This window comes from Dermacentor andersoni, chromosome 1, assembly GCF_023375885.2.
Source record: "Dermacentor andersoni chromosome 1, qqDerAnde1_hic_scaffold, whole genome shotgun sequence".
Lineage (NCBI taxonomy): Eukaryota > Metazoa > Arthropoda > Arachnida > Ixodida > Ixodidae > Dermacentor > Dermacentor andersoni.
In genome coordinates, this window is record NC_092814.1 from 317,563,775 (window position 1) to 317,578,420 (window position 14,646).

Consider the following 14,646-nt stretch of genomic DNA (forward strand, 5'->3'; position numbering starts at 1 on the left):
CACCAAGCCTCTTCTCAATGAGGTAATGGTAGGATTTTTTTTTTTTGCTATTGTGGGAGCATAATTTGCTGATACAACGATACTTATGTTTCAAGCGATGCCAACCAAGCATGCTTCATTGAATTTGCCTGGGCATCGCCTTCGCTCGACGCTATGCACATCTCAATAGACCGTGCGGACAGCCCGTACTGGGAACGCCGCCAAGTGCCCGAGACTCTCCAAGATCTGTTTTGCGACTGTCCTCTCTACGAATCACTGTGGAAGACGCTGGTTTCTGCGCTAGCAGGCATTGACAAGCGAGCATTGTCTGCGCCTGCGTGTCCGCGCTTTTTCATGCGCTTTCTTGAAGTGCTTGGTTGAAATGGAGAACAGGGAGATGCTCTGGGAAGATATACACATATCTACTGGAATGGACCAATGCTTATCAGGCAACGCGTCGCATGCTCCGGAGCACTAATGAAAAAAAAAAGCGCTGGGTGCTCGTAATTGCTTTGTCATATCATTATTTGTAGATCCCGTCAGAGCTCGAGATATGCCGTGTTTCGCGAGAACTCCGGCCTTTCTCTATAGCAATACAGCGCCATGATGAAGGAATGTTGAGTGAGAACGGTTGTGTAAAGCAAAAGGTTAGAGCGGACCGAGCAGGATGAAACATTTATCTCAGCTCCTGTACTATGGAGGAAAGCTACAGAAACAAATGGCATGACTAGGAATAAAGTTGTTATTGATTAAACTTCCTCTCCTCTTCCTCTTCGTCTCGAAAGCAAATAATTGGTGCGTATCTGCGAAGGCTGCCTGTAAGCCATACCCCTAAAAACAACGATTTCCTTCGGGGAATATTGCGCCCTCTATCTATTTCAATGGATCATATTAAGGGCAATTAAGTCTCTATCGCTGCTACGGTATCATGGTTTATGAGCGCGTACCTGCATGTTATGCATGTCCGCGTGGCCTAATGGATAAGGCGCCTGATTCCGGATCAGGAGATTGCAGGTTCGAGTCCTGTCGCGGACGTCGAAACTTTTTTTTTTCTCGCTGCATGGCACAACATTGCATTTATGGAGTGCCTGTGGTTCCTGGACGTGGGGCCGAGTGAAATAAGCGCATTATTAGGCATCAGGTAACCTTAAGTTTTTGTCCTGTCATGGATTCTGCGGTTGGAAGATTTTTTTTTTGTTGGACTGGTGCGGCATTAATCTTCATGCAACGTGCAGTATATACTGCATTAGTAAGATCTTGATGAGGGCTAGTTGGTTCATACTTAGAACTGACGTGAAACAGCGCGAAAAAGACGAGGACACAAGGAAACAAATACCACAGACAAGCGCTTGTCTGTGATATTTGTTTCCTCGTGTCCTCGTCTTTTTCGCGCTGTTTCACCTCAGTTCTAAGAATATACTGCTACATGTCCGCTTGTCCTCATGGGACGCCCCTTCAGACCACCGTCATGCTCCGAGGTAGGTGACATGAGCTACATCGCAGTTGTTTCAGCGGCCTAGCAGGGTCGTGTTACCAATAATTTTTCATGGTGGCCAATCAGGATATCAATTACTGATGCCTTAGTTGCCAGCATGTGCGATTGTGTTGAATAGATCTTTTTTTTTTGTTCTGATTGTGCACATACGCGGGCTAGCTTATGCTGTTGAAATTTTCAACGGAGCATTAGCCATCTGTTGGGACTTCTGAGTTATGCGTACAGGCGTTCTTTATCCTTCCCATTCAATAAAAAGGGATAATATTAGGCGAAAAGTTACGGCTCAGTAACCTGAACGTGTTACGTGCGTTTTAATAATAATAATATATGGGGTTTTACGTGCCAAAACCACTTTCTGATTATGAGGCACGCCGTAGTGGGGGACTCCGGAAATTTTGACCACCTGGGGTTCTTTAACGTGCACCTAAATCTATGTACACGGGTGTTTTCGCACCCGCAGTCAGGACAAGGCTCGCGTTGTCACTATAATATGTATCACGTAACCGAATGTACACATCAGTCTACGGCTATATAATTAAATCACAACGCAACTTTTTTTTAGCTTGACCTACTGACGGGTAGCACATAAACGTGTCTCAACACCGTTAAAGGGGTTTTCTTTAGGCAATCTGCCCAGCTACCTTGATATCTAATACATCGGCAGGACGAATGCTTTGGCATTAAAGTAGTCCGAGTCAGACAGACTCATCCCGTGGAGAATATATTGTTTTGATATGCTACAATCGCGAAACAATGAACAACAATCGCCTCGCGCCTGACTTCTTTCCCGCGCACGCCTTGCTTCCGAGCCAGCTTGGATTCGCCTAGGGACGCACAGAGCAAACAGCGTTCTGCAGCGAAGTGCCCAAGCACAGGCGAACAAAAATCGCTAGAGGTGGCAAAGCGCATTTCGGTTATTTTTTCGCACATGCACAGTATTGGGGCGGGGACTTACGGAGTCGCCATCTGTCGGAAGCGCACCCTTGCGTAGTATGAGGTATAACGCGGTGTGCTCCTCATAGTTTTGGCTTATGGCGCTCAATAAAAACACCACGCGGCCGCCCTCCTCCACATTTCTGTAAGTTCTCTCAAAACGAGGGAAGTTTTTTACTGTTAAAATGATAATCTTGGGCAAACTGAAAGCACAGAACCGTTTACCGACCCTCTCTCTTTGCCGAATACGTACAGTGAACGTTCACTGCGCCTGGTCGCCGAGATGAGCCCCCCGAGCCGGCTTCGTGCGTGAAATGTAGGCAGACGCTGAGAACAAACTATGTGAAACATGTTCTTATAGTGGGCTGATGGTTTAACCGAATGGAGCATAACAGGATGAAGCCTCAATGCAGCGATCGCACGGGTTCGCAGCGACCGACTGCGCGTCTGCATGCATGTCCGCGCACAATATTTCGCTTTCGCTGCAAGCGCGTTTTCGCACCGTGCCATGAACTTTAGGCCGCAGAGTCTGAGCATTTCACAGTACACAAGTAACCATTGTTGCGTGGACGTTATCAGAGCTGTTGAAAAATAATTTCTTTATAGAGACTTCGACGCCTACGGTGACTGTGATATCCTGTGGCGGCGACTCAATCTTTTTTTTATTCTTCTAAATTCTTCGGCGTTTCAATATTATTTCTTAGGTTGCGTCGCACTGTATGTTTATCGGTCTTCTCAGCGTGCGATTTCCCGCTGCTTCTTTTTCGTAATCCAGTACATTAATTCATAGCACAAACATGACCGTATGCCATGCCTTTTATTAATGTGCTTCTGACGCTGCCTTTCCATTACAATGTACCTGCCAGTAACTAGCATCAACAAGTTCAGAGTTCGTAGAGCGCGGGAGCCGATCCGTTGTGGCAGAGCGGCCGAAATTTCACAAGGCGGATGTCCCGGTACGACCAATTGTGCACTACACACGCTCGCCGTTGTACGAACTGCCAGGCTACCTGCGCCGTATTTTTAGGCCGCTTGCAAGACTCAGGCCCACTTTCGTCAAAGACTCCGCTCATTTCAATGAGCAAATAAGAAGCGCCTGCATTGACGATGACAAAGTCATGATCTCCTGTGAGGAAACGTCAATGTTTAAATGCGTGCCTATTGACTATGCGGACGAGTGCTGGAGGAAACGTCTCGAGGCTGACTCTTCTTTGCCCGAACGCACGCCATTTGAATCCCACGACCTTTGCCGCCTTCTAAAATTTTGCCTTGAGAATACCTACTTCGTCTTTAACAAGGATTATTACAAGCAAGTATTCGGCACAGCGATAGGAGCCTCTGTGTTCGTCGTTTGCACCAACATTGCTCGAGAGGATCCGGAAATTGCCGCCTTATCTTCATACGGGACGCGACCAAAGCTATTTCTAAGATACATGGACGCCTACTTCTGCATTATCCCGCGCCGGCACGCAACACGATTCCTCGAGCACCTAAATTCCTTCAAGCCTAGTGTACAGTTCACGGCTGAAGAGGAAAACAATTGGCGGATTCACTTCCTGGATGTCCTCGTAGAAAGGACTTCAAGCCGCTTGAGGGCTAGTGTGTACAGAAAGCCAACGCACACACAGGAAAGTACCTGAGCTTCGACTCGGCGCACCCAATTGGGCAAAAGCGATCCGTCGCAGCAGCACTCTTTCCCGGGCATTCGGCGTCTGCTCCAGCCCCACGAAACGTAGGCAAGAGCTACAGGTTGTGAAAAGGGACCTGTTGAACAATGTTACCCTGTGCAACTGTTCAGAACGCAGAGCGGAAATCAGCGAAGCCGCGCCGTGAAACGGCGAAATAAACAGTGAACCGCGACGCGGTACCCTGCGCAGTGGGAACAAACAAAGCCCTTGCACGAATATTTAAGGGCTACGGTATTGAAATCACCCACGTGCCTTCCAGAGAACTTGGCGAATAGGTGGTTCGCGCAAAAGAGAATTTGAAACACACGGACTGACTGGGAATGATATACAAGATACCATGCAAGGAGTGTGACGTTTCGTACATCGGCGAGAGCGGAAATCTTAAACGGCGCTTGAAACAACACCTGACTACGTCGCCAATGGCCACACAGCCGCGTACGCCCTGGCGGAACATCACGATCTAACTGGACACATCATTGACTGGGAATCGGCAGCCATCATCGCAAACGGGACACACTTATCTGCCCGTTTGCTTTTAGAATAATTTTACATCCAATCAACTAGACACACGATAAACAGGACGCAGGGTAATCTTCCCGAAATATACACCCGACCGCTGCGCCACCTCACCCATATATAGCCGCACGCCCATGCTTACATCTTCGTGGTGATCAAGGGACCCATACGGGGCCCGAAACGTCTGTTCTTTGTTTTTCTTTTATTTTTGGCGAGTGCACTTTTTCTGGCACCAAACTTTCGTTTTCAGCTCGCTTCGGCGCTGTCGAAGCAGCCGACGTGGCCGCTGTGTCCACGTGATCCCTCATGCCACGTCACGCCGACGGTGGCGCCAGCTTTTCCAAAGGTGGAGCTCTCCCCCAATAGGGAGCAGAGCGCGCGTGACGTTCAGGTATTTGCAGGCACCTCCTCTCTAGTGCGTTTTGCAGATTGTAAACTAAGTTTGTTGCGGTGCGACGCCGATCGAGCAAGGCCCTCTGCCGGAAATATACGTTCGTGCAATTATCCCGCTAGGGAAGACAAGGGTGGTGCGGTTCGCAGCGGTGTAGTGGGATAAGTTCGAGAGAAGGAAATGTGCGAGATCGTAACGTTGAGTACCACAGTGGAATGTATGTACACGCAAGTGGCATGATTTTCGTCGTGTCTGAAAATGCAAAATTAGGCGGCATTCAATGAATTTGCGGAAGTTTTTGCACTATGTTTAGATGCACGGCATAAAGCCCTTAAAGAAGAATCCAATTTTTTTTCAGGGGCCTTGTACAGTTAAATTTGTGCCGATGGTGCGTTTACCAGGGGTTCGCTGTTTTAGAGGTACACCCGCGCCATGGAGGAGATGTATAGAAGATTTAAGTCATCTAAACGCTTGTACGGGTGCAAATTATCCATGCATGCATGCAGGACCCCTTAGTTTGTGGTCAAAAGGGTTGAATATCCCTTTGTCTTCCTTCCCAAGTCTATTCACGCCATTTCTAACCCGTAGGTGTCGAACGCAGGGGGCCATAGGCGAGCAAGCGTGGCATTTCTGGAACAAATAGTTGACTTGCGAGTCCTATATCCGCCGGTGAGCACCAGTGCGAATTTGATAAATTATAATTACTATGGCAGAGTGAGCTCTCTGAAACGCGACCACTCCTGCTCGGATGGACAAATGTACTGCCGAGCTACACCTCTCTGAACACCGGACGTGAGGATAGATTTAACTTCGATTTCGTCATGCGTGGCGTGAGACATGCATGATTGAGTAATGGCTTCTTTCCTCTATATAGGGTGTGCACGCTAAGGTTAGGCAAGTTGTTAAAAAAAAATGCCGATGCAAGGTACTATTATAAGGCCTAAGATACTGAGCCACCATACGTCTGACAACCGAACACCGCAGGTCTTATACACATATGTCGTACGATGATTTTTGATAGTCTTTTTCCTTGAATAGCTTGGCTAACGTTAGCTAGAGCACACGGTATATGTATATACATAATGATACCAAAGTAAACGCACAACATCTTTTAACGCATTATAAAGTTTACATGTTACTACGTCGCTAGCAGGGGTCCCCCAGTTTTAAATTCCAATCGTGCTCGCTCTTTATTGGTAGTTGGCCCGCCGTGGTCAGAGGTTGTGGGCACGAGTTGGCATCCGTCTGTCTTGCTGCCCGAGATTGTTCAGGTCGCTTCAGTGCCCTAGGTGTCGTAGTTGCGGTGCCAGAGCCGTTCAGAAGGCTTTTAAATTATGTTCAAAAATTCCTGATTATAACTTCTGATGAGCGCTGCTTTGAGTTTCGTGGGTTAAACAAACTATAGCTGAGTAAGCTCTCTGAAAAGCGACCATGTTCGCTCGGAACGACAAACGTACTGCCGAGTTATGCCCCTCTGAACGCGAGGCTAAATTTAGTTCCGATTGGGCCATCCTAGGCGGAAGGATGGACGTACCGACGGGCCGATGCATGGACACATGATAGGTGCGTCCTCCTTGAAACAGGGCGGTGGTTTTCGCCTAATGGGTTAGCTATCTTATTTAACCGAGAAGAATTTCCAGCTTCAAGCTTTCCATACAATTATCGGAACATTTGTTTTTGTATGCTTCCGTTGTTTGTGGTCTCCCTACTTTTTTCCCTACAAACCTCAAATCACCTTTTACCAATCCGTATTGCAGATATGTTTACTTTCCCCCTGCTATCCGTGAACCCCAGGGCTTCAAGGAGGCAAGCGGAGCCGAAACTGGCACCTGGGTAGATGTCTTCACATTTTTATAAAGATGTTCCATCGTTTCTCTAGATTTACCGCAGGAAGCACATGATTCTTCTTCCTTGGTATACCTCGCTTCACATCTACGCGTTCTAAGGTTTTCTTATCTATCTTCAAAAAGTAAAGAGCTTCCCTTTGAGCTATCATAAAATGTTTCTTTCCTGATTTCGCTCCTAACTTTTCGATAGTTGGTGGTAGTATGTTTTTTTACTATTGCCGCTACCAAGGAGACTATTTCAGCCTCTCTTATTTTGTATTTAACGTTCTTTGTGGCTATGCTGCTTACTATACCGGTCGCATATTTGCTGTTAAGCTTTCTAATTTTTTCCTCGACTGTGAGTAAATTTTTCCCTGTACAAATACTTGAACACTCTTGCAACCTATGTATTTTTTCTATATTCCTCAATCGTTCTTCGAAATCAATTTTATTCCAAGCTTCCGTGTCTTCAAAACCTGTCGACTTGTAGTTTTCATTTGTAGTTCTCCCGTGAGTGCCCAATGCGAGCCGTCCCACTGACCTTTGGTTGCCATCGCGTCCTGAATATACCTAGGAGTTGAGTTGAGCTGAGTTGAGTGGTTGTAGGCTACTGGTGGGATTAGCCTTGCAGTAACTGCCGGAATTGCTCCACCGTAGCGACACTTAAAATACATAAGTCATATAAATCAGACACAGACCTCACAACTACACATAGTCACTCCTAACGTCACCATGTGGAGGCCAAATCCGTGTCCCGCAGGTAGTTTAAAAGAAGGCGAGAAACCTCCTTCCTATCTAACTGGTTCCCGCGGGGGAAAACAATGTCCTGAAGAGAACTGCGGGGAATATACCTACGACTTCAAGAAAGCAAGCGCATTTCCCATTCTAAGTCATGAAACCATTCCATCCACATACCAAGGATCCACATACCAAGGAGCATCTCGCAACTATTGTGTCCCTAATGAGCTACGTGTTTCATTATGGCCGCATTTTCTTCCGCTTTGCTATTAGTGTTTTGTGTGTTTCCATATATATATTGCCCTCGTTTATCCATAAACCGAGGTGTCTGTATTCTTTTAACTGAGCTATTTCCTGGTCCTTTATGGACACCGTCTGTTCACTGTTTTCAGCGAATGCCACAAGACCTGATTTTTTAACGCTATATTTCAATTCTAAATCTCACCTTCGTGCACACGGATAATAGCTAGACATGGTATATCAATTTGCCTGTTAGAAAGCAACACATTGTAATCCGCAATAAAGAAACCTTGGAGCTGCTGCTATACTGTCGGCCCGACGGTTTGTATGATAGATTAAATCCGATAATAATTTCTTCTAGCGCCCTTTCCATCCGATCCATGTAAACCCGTGACGCTACAACAGTGCCGTCTGTGCACGCGACACATGGATGATCGATGATGGCGTTTTGAAGACAATGCCTTCTTGACGGAAACCATACAGATTGGCCGTACCTGTTATCTTGGTATCTTGTAACCACTTCTAGAAAGAAACCGTCGGTTAGTTCACTTGCAGGTGACGTATCAACAAGACAATGGTACTTAATGATACCTCATTATGCCAAAAATACGCAGCTACAGTAAATAACTCAGCATATAATAAAGAAGTAGTGTAACGAGCCTAAAATTGGGAGGGATGTGAGTCTGTGTCGCTATTGCTTTTAACGTGCCGCCACCTAGTGCCATTCACTTAACTACCATGTCCTCCGCCAGGTGGCGACACTCCACGCGCAAATGCCGGGGCTAGAAGTTAACCAAAGAACGGCAGGCTGGTTGGCTTTCGGAGCTCACGGCGAAACCACAAATGAGGCAGTGCAGTGTGACATGGGTTGGGCCTCGTTTGAATTCAGTGAAGCGCAGAGCAAAATTAGTTTTTAAGACACAGGAACCTTAGATCAAAATTAATGGGCGGCTAAAGTGCAATAGTATCTGTGCCTGAATGGCCTGGATACAGAAGGGAGGAATAGGTCAAGAAAGTTGCCAACCAAGTACAGGGTAATTGAAAGTGTAAATATGCAACCAGGAGTGATCAGAAAGAAAGTGAGAGAAACAGACAGTGAATTCAATGCGAGGAAAGAAAACAAAAAAGACAATGGAGATTAGAAAGACGAATAAGGAAGAAATTTACTGGGAAGATCTGTACTATAACACGAAGTTAAGTGCCTTGCTACTTGAGGCTCGAGCTGCATCTATTCGCAAATTGATGAGGCATGCATATGCGGCAGCGAATATCCAGAGACCACTCAGCACATTCTTGTCAAATGCGAAGGGATTCACCCAGTGAGACGCCTAGATAATGTACACCTTGTAGAAGCACTTGGATTTAAAGTGGACGGAAGCATCACCCCGTCAGCAGTCGAGGTAAGCAAGAGATATTTGGACAATTGGTGGAAAAAAAGCAGGGAAGAGATTGATAAGACCGGATCCTTTACAGACATACCCCGCAGGGGCGTCTGCGTCAGCAGGCGTTTGGTCTGTTGCGACACCACGTACCCGAGCACACGAGGGTTGGACCCTCCCGCGTGTAGCCATGCGCGGCTTAGGCGCGTCTGGGGAAAGCGGGATCCTAGGGGTTGAGCTGATGCTGGGTGTTTGGACCTTTAAGGCTCCCCGGCGGAGGCAACACACCCCTTTGGCTTCTGCTTCACATAGACGGCACCCCCGGACTGACCCACCCGGGGGAAATCGGTAGTTGCCTTTTCCTGTCTCTCTCTCCCTCCAGCCTTCGTCTTTCTCTCACTTTCCACCTTTCCTGTCTTCTGCTGGCTTCTTTTCACTTGCAGTTTTCCAGGCAGCAAGGGTTAACCTTGTGTGAATAGCCATCCTAGGTTATTTTATTTCATATTTGGTTATAGTGATGACGTACAGCTGGCGCTTACAGGACCTGTACATACAGTCCCTGTAGCGTCCACTTGTAGGGCTCCATGGTGGGTGGCTGGCGTTATTGCCGAAAGTTAAATTCCTTTATGGCTAGCTCCTCCCCTCCGCTTCCTGATCGCCCTCAGAAAAGAGGGCGCACCGATGAAGTTTTCCAGTTCTTTGGACGTCAAAGACCGAACTTCCCATGGTACCATGTGATCCACTCAGAAAAATCCGATAAACAAGTACGATACATTTCCCCTTTTCTAGTTTCCAAGTCCTTAACTGATGTCCTTGGTGCAGGCTACAAGGTATCAAGGCTGGCAAGTGGTGATCTCCTGTTAGAGCTGGATGATCAGAAACAATACGAAAAGTTGCCCAGTCTAGTATCATTTGGAGGTGTTCCATTGACAGTAACTCCACAACGCACTCTGAACAGCACCCGCGGCGTTGTCACGGATGATGATTTGCTCCAGCTGACAGAGGCTGAGCTCCTGGAGGGCTTCAGTGAGCAGAATGTTGTCAATGTGAGAAGAATTAAGATGAGAAGGGATGGAAAAGAAATTCAAACGAAGCACCTAATACACACATTTGCTTCAAGTGTTCTGCCCGAATCTGTAGAGGCCGGGTACATCAAGCTCCGTGTCAGACCATATGTGCCGAATCCCCTAAGATGTTTCAAATGCCAGCGTTTCGGCCACAGTTCGCAGAGCTGCCGGGGCCGCCAAACATGTGCGAGATGTAGTGCCCTTGAACACGCCACTGAAGCTTGTAAGAACCCTCTCCACTGTGTAAACTCTGACGGGGATCACGCCGCGTACTCGCGGTCGTGCCCCTCCTGGAAGAAGGAAAAAGAAATTGTAACGATAAAAGTAAAAGAGAATATATCGTTCAAAGAGGCACGAAGGCGGGTAGCATACCTGCCAAAGAAAAGCTTTGCCGAAGAGGTGCGTCAGGGGGCAGCGTCACAACGGCCTCGGGTGGCTGTCCGACCAACAAGCAGTGAGTAGGCAGTTACGCCATCTGCCCCCACGGTGGTCGCAGCTAGCGCTGCTCCACCAACCGAGCAGAAGGGACTATCAACCCCGAAGGTGGGCGCAGCCGAGACTGCCCCAACCTCCCCGGCCTCTTCCAGCGCGGGCAACAGCCGGCGCAGCCGAATCCCTCAGGGAGCCCCATCGACCTCCGGGCTGGTGGGCGCAGAGGTCTTGCCCTACAAGGCGTCACCCTCTCGGGAAACTTGTCGCTCGCAAGAGCACGTGTCCGGCGCCTCACAAGAGGCAATGGACACTACACCTATCCTGAAGGCGCACCAAGTGCCTAAGGAGCGGCGAGGCTCCCTAGAACGCTTCAAAAAAGGCAAAACCCCGGTTACAGGACCTCGAAAGAGCTCTGTAATCTAATCTCTGAAATCTCTGTAATTAATACTTCTGTTTCCGTATACACAGCACCTATTTACTTCAAATATGGATACACAAATAATTCAATGGAACGTCAGAGGTCTTCTTAGGAACCTGGATGACGTGCAAGAGCTTATCCGAAAACACAATCCAAAATTGCTGTGTCTACAGGAAACACACTTAAAACCACAACACACAAACTTTCTCCGACCGTATGTCAAGTTTCGCAAAGATCGCGATGATGCTGTCGTATCATCAGGCGGTGTTGCCATTTTTATTCATAAAAGTACTTCCTGTCAGCGTTTACAGCTACAAACGCCCCTTGAAGCAGTGGCGGTTCGAGTTGTTCTGCTAAACAAGCTTATCACTATTTGCTCGCTATATATACCCCCACATTACAAACTAAGCAAACATAAATTTCAGTCCTTTATAGATCAATTGCCAGAACCTTATATTGTTCTGGGTGATTTCAGTGCACACAGCAGCCTGTGGGGAGACTCTCGTATCGATGCGCGAGGTCGTCTCGTTGAACAGTTCCTTTTTTCTTCCGGTGCGTGTCTGCTTAGTAAGAAGGCACCCACATTGCAAACAAAAAGTTTTCTTCAATTGATCTTAGCCTAGTTGCCCCGTCACTACTGTCTGAACTTGAATTGCAAGTTAACAACAATCCTTACGGAAGTGACCACTTCCCCATACTGCTAAGATCACCTAAATAAAACGAATATCCACCACAGGCTCCTAGGTGGAAGATTGACACAGCTGACTGGGAGAAATTCCGAACCCTAACTAGTATATCATGGGATGACATGTCCTCGTTAGGAATTGATGCTGCTGTTGAGTATTTTACAGCCTTTATAATAGAAGCCGCATCAAAATGCATATCAGAAGTAAATGGCCTGGCATGCAAACGGCGTGTCCCGTGGTGGAACGACGATTGTAGGATCGCTCGTAAAAAACAGAACAAAGCGTGGGGAATGCTACGCGCCTCTCCCACTGCGGAGAATCTTATTAACTTTAAGAAAGTAAAGTCCCAAGGCAGGAGAACCCGCCGACAGGCTAGAAGAGAAGGTTGGGAGAAGTTTTTATCGAGTATAAACTCCTATACAGATGAGGCCAAAGCCTGGAACAAGGTTAATAGGATAAGAGGGCGACAAACATATTCATTCCCTCTGGTAAACACACAGGGCGATAAACTGAAAGACCAGGCAGACTCACTTGGGGAGAACTTTTAACGAGTGTCGAGCTCAACGCACTATTCCCAATCCTTTCTTAAACACAAAGAAATAGTAGAGCGTAAGCCAATCATAAGAAAATCCAGGCGGAATGAACCGTATAACCGGCCTTTCGGTACTGCCTAGTTGAGAGCTGCCTTGAACACATGCAAAAGCACTGCACCGGGACCTGACAGAGTCATGTATGACATGATCAGAAACCTACATATTGACGCACAAGTTACACTTCTTACACTATTCAACACTATTTGGGCTTCGGGATACCTCCCATCCACATGGAAAGAAGCGATTGTGGTTCCTGTTCTAAAGCAGGGAAAAGACCCTTCCTTGGCAGCAAGTTATCGTCCGATAGCTCTAACAAACTGTATGTGTAAGATTTTTGAAAAAAATGATAAATCGCAGACTTATGCATTTCCTTGAGCTCAACAATATGATCGATCCTTATCAGTGTGGCTTCAGAGAAGGGCGGTCAACAACCGATTATCTGGTGCGCATTGAAGGAAGTATCCGCGATGCATTTATACATGGACAGTATTTCCTATCGATATTCCTTGACATGGAAAAAGCGTGTGACACGGCATGGCGTTACGGGATCTTGCGAGACCTGTCGGAGATGGGCATCCGTGGAAATATGCTGAACATAATTGAAAGCTATTTGTCGGATCGTAGCTTCCGCGTGAAAATCGGCAACGTATTGTCGCGACCTTTTATACAGGAAACAGGTGTACCCCAGGGAGGAGTACTCAGTTGCACTCTCTTTATCGTTAAAATGAACACACGTCACCCTTGACTGCCACCGGCCATTTTTTATTCCGTCTACGTAGATGATATACAGATAGGTTTCCAATCTTGCAACCTTACTGTGTGTGAAAGACAGGTACAGCAGGGCTTAAACAAGGTGTCCAAGTGGGCAGACCAAAATGGATTTAAAATCAACCCGCACAAAAGCTCTTGTGTTCTCTTCACAAGAAAGAGAGGCCTGGTACCTGATCCCTGTGTAGAACTGGGTGGACAACGAATTCCCTTCAAGAAAGAGCACAAATTTCTAGGTGTTATTCTCGACTCCAGGCTCACTTTCATTTCACACATAAAATATCTTAAAGAAAAATGTCTAAAAACCATGAACTTACTTAAAGTTCTATCCCACACTACATGGGGTAGCGACAGGAGGTGCCTCTTAAATCTTTACAGGAGCCTAGTTAGATCACGACTAGATTATGGTGCCGTAGTATATCACTCTGCTGCACCGAGTGCGCTAAAGATGTTAGACCCCGTTCATCATCTGGGTATCCGCCTGGCCACTGGCGCATTTAGAACAAGCCCGGTGGAAAGTCTATAATATTAGAGTTGTCGGATGATCCCACCGCTGTCAACCAGATGTAGGAGTCGTCGGACGATCTCGCCGCTGCCACAATTTGAAGGAGTTGAAGGTCGTAGAGAGGAACTCGGTGAACAGGATTTATTTACATTATTTACATCTTAGACAAGACATCTATCGACAGTCTAGCGTGACTCCCATATGGAGCCCGCAGGACTAGCATGCAGCAAACAGCTTACGAGCACGCAGCTCACGAGTACATTTCAAGCATGACAACGAGCACGCAGCTCACTAGTACAGTAGGACAACGAGCACACCCTAGCAGCCGTCAAACGCTGCTTATAAGCCCTTATCACCCCGTACGGCCATTCATAACAATATGCAGAGTCAGACGAGTGGTCACTACATTTTCAGAGAACGTACATCAGCTTTACCTATTTCCTCAATGTGCGCTCCAATAAACAACATCCGTGTTTCAAAACTGTTAACGACTTGACGTGTGAAACACTTTTTCATAATAAACCCTCCATGAGACTTCCTTTCTCACTGCGTGCAAGAGCACTTAGCACGGAAATGGATGTCCCTGTTCTCGAACATCGCCTAATCCCTCCATCTAAGCTATTGCCGCCCTGGGAGTGGCAGGGGATAGACTGTGACGTATCCTTTGTAGAGGTCACAAAGCACGCACCTGACCTCGAAATTGCTATGCATTTCCGTGAACTTCAATCGAAGTACAGCTGCTCCGAATACTACACAGACGCATCAAAATCACATGCTGGTGTATCTTATGCTGCTGTTGGTCCCTCTCTTTCTAAATCTGACTTATTGAACCCGCAAACAAGTATCTTTACTGCAGAAATCTATGCAGTACTGTCTGCAGTAAAACATATACAGAAATTAAAACTCGACAGAGCAATTGTATACACAGACACGCTAAGTCTCGTAAAAGCATTAATTTCATTACAAAAGCTTAAAAATCCTGTTTTCATTGA

General features: G+C 46.9%; 1 non-coding gene across 1 annotated transcript; it reads left to right on the top strand.

Moving 5' to 3' along the window:
• The first annotated feature begins 941 nt into the window (after positions 1-941).
• On the top strand, positions 942-1,014 carry TRNAR-CCG (transfer RNA arginine (anticodon CCG)). The gene has a single exon. It is a non-coding gene; the product is annotated as a tRNA-Arg (tRNA).
• Positions 1,015-14,646: the final 13,632 nt, after the last annotated feature.